The sequence below is a fragment of the Phragmites australis genome, chromosome 15 (genome assembly GCF_958298935.1).
Source record: "Phragmites australis chromosome 15, lpPhrAust1.1, whole genome shotgun sequence".
In the NCBI taxonomy this organism is placed as follows: Eukaryota; Viridiplantae; Streptophyta; class Magnoliopsida; order Poales; family Poaceae; genus Phragmites; species Phragmites australis.
Genome location: NC_084935.1, coordinates 25,856,141 through 25,862,852, shown reverse-complemented (window position 1 = coordinate 25,862,852; position 6,712 = coordinate 25,856,141). Strand labels below are relative to the sequence as shown.

Sequence of the window (6,712 nt, the reverse complement as noted above, 5' to 3'; positions counted from 1 at the left end):
ATTTGTGTCTTTAGACGAAGAAGGGTCAGTCGTCACACCGACGTGAAAACAAGGCACCCAGTGCTGGCAGCCAGCAAGACTGGGATTGTAGAGCTTGCGCCTCCTCCCAAGATGATGGGACAAAAACTCCTCTACTATGGCCTCTCGAGCGGGGAGTCTGGCTCGTGTCACATGCTGAGTCCATGCACGAGGCGTGAGCACATTCGCAGTCGCTTCTTCATCTGTGATGTAATTTGAAGTAAAACGGGAGGCGATCTGTTGTCGAAGCCTCTGAGCTTTAGCAATCTTTCGCCGGCAATTCTGGCGTGCGTGCAGTCTTCCTTCTAAACGAGCAAGGGTCACACTTTGATGCAAGTTCTCACAAACTGCGTCTGGTGCTATGACCAACTCAGCTTTTGTTTTACTCGTGAGGGGAAAACCCTTCAACATGGCTTTGGCCTCGGCAATAATGTCGTGGCACTCCTCCTTGATCTGTGAGAAGGCTCTCTTCTGAGCCCTGTTTGTCGCGGGAGCTGAAGTTGGCTCCTTCATCATCCTAGAGTAAATTGAACCTTCATGCTGTAGGATGACCACGGGTGGGAGTGTCCCAAACTGCAGGATCGTTGGAATCGAGTCGCGGGCAGGGACAAAACCACCTGCAGCACTTGTAGACTCAGGAGACCATCTTGACGACCAGCGCAGCGCAGCAAAGATGGGAGGAGAACCATGTCCCACTGGGCGTGCCATTTTGTTTCGCGGATTCGAAATGTCTCGCGTTTGAATTTGTATTTGAAACTGTGTATGTAATATTGCGGGCGTGCCAGTATACAGAGTATGCAAAAGACAGGAGAATGTAATAATCGAAAACATGTAACTTTATTCATTCATGTCGAAATCATAAAGTACAGTTTCTCATATACATTTTTACTCCACAACGCACACGCTATCTGACTATCTTCACAATCTGGGCGATTGCTTTGTCTTGGTTCCCGGGGCTTCGTGAAGCTCTCCGGTTAATTACGCCCGTCTTCGGGCTACCTCCGATTAAGTGCGCTGGCGGTCGTCATACCGAGGTCGTCTCCGAGTCTGCAAGACTGTAGTCACACGCAACAAAGACCAAGCAAAGTAAGCGTTAGCAATAAAATGAGGTAAAGTACGGGACAACAGTCTGGCATAAGCTTTTTAGACTGTTTATGTATCCCAGATCATCATCGGCCACACAGGCCTCAGACATGGCAACCCCTCATCATCGGCCGTAGCCTCAGGTGCTACAAAGAGATAGAGGGAGAGAGAGTCTAGCTACATGTCCGTTTACCAGCTACAACCTGTCGGGAGCCCGGCAAACGATGCATGCCTCTAGGCTCCTATCTACAACCTCTACTCTTAATTCCCACAGGAAACTCAGCGAACACCACAAAGGGTAAGGGTAACAACAAGCCGCAAAGATATCACAGTATCGGGCCTCAGGTTCACACGTCACAGCACACATGGCAATAGGGCCTCCACAGAAGGGCCATAACAACGAGAATCAGAGCCAGGCCAAACAACCAGAGGAGCCCTAAGGCACCAGGTCAACATCCATTCAATTCTCAAGGTAACAGAACGAAAACCACAGGCCTCATCATACACAGCATCATACCGATCATCAACTGATCACTAGGCCGAACACGAGAGCGGGCCATCCTCTCTGGTAAATGTTACCAGGCCAGAGAGCAAAACCACCTCTTTGTGGTACAAGGAAAAGAGAACAGTGCTAAATGAACATCAGCTAGCAGGGGATCAATATACCAGGATCCCTGGGAAAGCTGTGCTCAAAAGGGGCAGCAGTAATTTATCAAAGCCCACATGACTCACTAAGCCTCAGATCAAGAGATAGCGCTGGAACAGCATAAGACCCTGAACAGCACTGGTCAGGAACAAGCTTTAGCTCAATATGCAATCTGGAAGGGCAATAAAATAGCCACATACTGCACTAGGCCCACCACCGATTCTGTTATCAGATTAATAACAAATAGGGCAGCCTACAAATCAGCATAGCCCGGCATCACCATGGACACGGGCGCGAATGCACTGGCCGGGATCACCATAGAACATAAGCATAGCTTGGCCAAAGCACCTGTATGCACGGTACGGGCACGAATGCACCGCCATGACAACGAAGGCCAAAGACGTGCACACCGGAGCATGTAACCTCCTCACGACGGCGAGGGACGCACGCCGGAGCCCATCACCTCCTCACGGCGGCAAGAGACGCGCGCACCGGATCACCTGTTCACCGCACAACCGCATGCAGGCATCGGCTAGCCCAAAATCACAGACAGGCATGGACACGGGCACACGACGCCGGCCAAAAACACCTGTGGGCACGGACATGGCACGGAGGCTGCCGGCCAAAACACCAAAAAGCATCGCGGGTTCAATTACGAACACCCCGGCTAAAAGACACAGCACGAAGCAAATCCATCTGCTCACGGCACGGGCACGAAGGCCACGACCAACACACGCACAGACGAGGCATAGACGCCGGTGACCTGCTTGGCACGGACACGGGCACACGGCCCGGCAGGCTAAAACACCTGTAGGCACAGTGCGGTGACGATCTCCCTCCTCCCTCCTTCATTGGATCGATCTCCCCTCTTTATATAGGCAGCAGCGAGGATTCGAGATAAGAGGATAGAACTCGAGTTTGTTGAGATTCGAAATTCGTGGCCGGTCGAATCTCTCTCCAACTGAAGATTTGAGCTAGAGATAGAGGGGAAACGGTTTAGGATTCGGTGGAGATCTCATTTGAGGCCTTCTAGATGAAATTCCCTTTCTTATCTGATCCGGATTTGGAGGGGATTTTTGTGTTGCTTGGTTTGATTTTTTTTTTGGTTGAAGGAGATGGAGTCCGGCTGCTCCTCTGGAGAATGGAGGCGGTTCAAGCAGGAGCGGCTGGAGCTAGCAGATGAGCTGCTCCTGGGCTAGTGCGATGGGAGAGAAAAAAAAGGGAGGTGGCGTCTGGGCCAGCCAGGGCTACCATGGCCCAGCAAAGGATAGGAGGCTGGCGGCCTGCAGCAAATGGATGGGCTGGACCCAAACCACTAAAGGGAGAGAGAGGGAGGCCAGGCTGGCCTAGAGAGGAAGAGGGAGTCCGAGAGGGCCAATGGGCTGCTGTGCAGAAAAAAGAAAACAAGCCAGCTGGAGATAGCACTTGGGCTGGAAAGAGGATTACAAGCACGCTACTGCTTAGCTCTCTCTTCTTCTTTTTTTATGCATGTATATGTAAAAAAATAAGAAAAATATGTGGATATATGACAAAATGCAATCGTACAAATGCCCCCCACCAAATTAAGCCCGCGCGAGGAAAAGAGCGGGGCTTAACTTGGTGCACATGAATTTGATGAAATAAAACAGCTGTCGAGTATCACCTCGGAGCATTTTGCTACGTTCTCTTTGCAGAGCCAGCCAGTGATGATTTTTTTTTACTTGTGGTGGATAGATGGACCACTCCTCAAATAAAATATATCAACTCTACTGTGGCCTTGGGAGGCGTCAGCCAGTATCATTGACAAGGATTTGACTCCGCTGCGACCTCAGGAGGTGTCAGCCAGCGTTGTCATGAAAGACTCCACTGCGACCTTGGGAGGTGCCAGCCAGTGAAGAACCTCTCGAGGGAGATTTTATCAACTCTATTGCGACCCAGTAGCAGCCACGGTGTCAGCCAATAGCGTTGAAGGATTTCACAGTTCCGCATGAACCGCACTGGCACGCTTCACTGCTCACGATAATCCTCAGTTGCCACGAAACTCGGCGCCACTCCTGAGGGGATCCTCGATTCCACTGCGACCCTGGGAGGTGCCAGCCAGTGAAGGCATAGAATGATTAATGGACTCCACTGCGACCTTGGGAGGTGCCTGCTAGTGAAATTGTAGAACATAATAAAGACTCCACTGCGACCTTGGGAGGTGCCAGCCAGTGAAGGTGTAAAATAAATATAAGACTCCACTGCGACCTTGGTAGGTGCCAACCAGTGAAGGCGCATAATGAACAATGGACTCCACTGCGACCTTGGGAGGTGCCTGCCAGTGAAATTGTAGAACATAATAAAGACTCCACTGCGACCTTGGGAGGTGCCAGCCAGTGAAGGTGTAAAATAAATATAAGACTCCACTGCGACCTTGGTAGGTGCCAGCCAGTGAAGGCGAAGACTTCACAGATCCGTAAACACACAGATGGTGTACTTCTCTGCTTCATCAAGCTGCAATAGCTATAAAAAAAATGGTTAACTAATAATTAAGGGGAAATGCATACTAACAGCCCTGTTTGATACATTTGATGTTTTGAAATATAGGCTTTTCTTATGTCACCGAGCTATGAGGTGACCCTAAGATATGGTCACAAGAGACTCCTCCTTCGAAGACGATAAAGAGTCATGACAGTTGCATTTAATTAGCACTTGGGTGTACGTGTGTGAAGAACACATATCTGAAAGTACTTATGAAAACAGTGGGGGTTTTCCCAAAGCTGCCTCCTCGGCTAGAGCATGCTGACAATCTTGTACTCCCTGGGGGCTGTATTTGTGAGTGGCATAAATCAAAAATGGGTAGGAAGCAAGCTGTGGCATTGTTGCCTCCATTTTTTTTGCGAGGATGGTGGACGATGGTCACTCTCCGGCATTCGCGGTCTTCATGCCACATATTGATGGTGGCTTTGCTTGCACATTTATTGGTACTTCTCCTTTATCATTGGAAGGGCTTTGATTTGACGACACCTTCGTTGGGTTTTTTTTTTGAAATATAATTGACCTTCATTGGATCTTTGAATTTGCTTGAACTTGAGCTTGATCTTGGGATTGCGAATGCCTTTGAGATTCCACCATCCACGTTTTGTAGTACTAAACCTCGCGGGCAACTTTTGGTGTAACAAGGCCCTTGTTTTGATCACACCGGGGTGGCAAGAAGCTGCACACATACCCACGACTTGAGTCGGGAAGGTAGCCCTCTCTTGCTCTTTTCCTATAGTCATCCCCGGGTGCACTTATGCTGGGGTGGAAGAGTACGGGATTAACAACGGTTGGTCGCTTCGGAGGCAGAATGAGTCAGCCTTGACACCCAAGCGTAGACAGAGGAACATGTGTCTTTTGTGCAGTGTGTGTTTACTATCATATCTTAAAGCAGTCATGACACTTCATACATCTCTAGAGATTAATCCTGCAAGTAGCCATACCCGGGGATCACAACTCGGCGATAGGTGGAAAGGCAATGATTATTGTTGGGTGGATCAACACCCTTTATTTTATGAAAATACGCAACTATCTTCGGATTTCCCCCTTTTCAATGTTAATCCAAGGGGAATGGAAGACGGTTTTTTTTAAGCAAAAAACTTTTTGAGAAAGCGGCCATTAATAGGGGGCATTGGACGAACGCCCTCCTGGTTGATGAGTTGGTAGGCACCTCCGTCGTAGACTTGTTCTACAACATAAGGCCCTTCCCATTTTGGCTCAAATTTGCCTTTGCTTTTGCCGGTGAGTATAACCAGGCGCCTCAAGACGAGTACTAGCTCACCCTTCCTGAATACGCGAGGTTTGACAAGCTTGTCATACGCTCGAATCATGTTTTGTCGATAGAATTGTAAATTCTGGAGAGCGTTGAGGCGCTCTTCTTCAAGGGCATCCAATTCTTGGAGCCGCAAGCGAGCCCTCTCATCTTGTGTGATTTCATTGTGTATGGCAATCCGGAGCGCAGGAAGCTCCAGTTCTAGTGGCAAGACAGCCTCCGTACCAAAGACAAGTGAGTAGGGCGTCGATTGTGTGGGTGTACGAACAGTGACTCGATATGCTCATAATGCTTCGAAGAGACGGTCATGCCAATCTCTCTTGTTTTTTGTGACTGTCTTTTTCAGAAAACCCACGAGAGTCTTATTGAACGCTTCAGCCAATCCGTTAGCCTGAGGGTAGTACCCCGTGGAGCAGCAAGAAGGAGGGGAAGGGGGTAGCTTCTACAGGGACCCACCAGCACAAGCGTCGACGAGGACGGCCATGGCGATCCGACGAGCAAAAGGAGCGACGACGAGGCACTGGATTGGAGGGGGAAAAGTGCTCTTTCCCTCTCTCTCTCTCTATCTCGCCGATCTCCCTCCTTCCTCCTTCATTGGATCGATCTCCCCTCTTTATATAGGCAGCAGCGAGGATTCGAGATAAGAGGATAGAACTTGAGTTTGTTGAGATTCGAAATTCGTGGCCGGTCGAATCTCTCTCCAACTGAAGATTTGAGCTAGAGATAGAGGGGAAACGGTTTAGGATTCGGTGGAGATCTCATTTGAGGCCTTCTAGATGAAATTCCCTTTCTTATCTGATCCAGATTTGGAGGGGATTTTTGTGTTGCTTGATTTGATTTTTTTTTTGTTGAAGGAGATGGAGTCCGGCTGCTCCTCTGGAGAATGGAGGCGGCTCAAGCAGGAGCGGCTGGAGCTAGCAGATGAGCTGCTCCTGGGCTAGTGCGATGGGAGAGAAAAAAAAGGGAGGTGGCGTCTGGGCCAGCCAGGGCTACCATGGCCCAGCAAAGGATAGGAGGCTGGCGGCCTGCAGCAAATGGATGGGCTGGACCCAAACCACTAAAGGGAGAGAGAGGGAGGCCAGGCTGGCCTAGAGAGGAAGAGGGAGTCCGAGAGGGCCAATGGGCTGCTGTGCAGAAAAAAGAAAAAAAGCCAGCTGGAGATAGCACTTGGGCTGGAAAGAGGATTACAAGCACGC

General features: G+C 49.7%; 1 long non-coding RNA gene across 1 annotated transcript; it reads right to left on the bottom strand.

Annotated features, from left to right (window-relative positions):
- Window positions 1-833: 833 nt before the first annotated feature.
- On the bottom strand, window positions 834-6,415 carry LOC133892017 (uncharacterized). Its single transcript, XR_009904337.1, has 2 exons — window positions 5,973-6,415; window positions 834-1,073 (listed from the first exon to the last, which is right to left on the bottom strand). It is a non-coding gene; the product is annotated as an uncharacterized LOC133892017 (long non-coding RNA).
- Window positions 6,416-6,712: the final 297 nt, after the last annotated feature.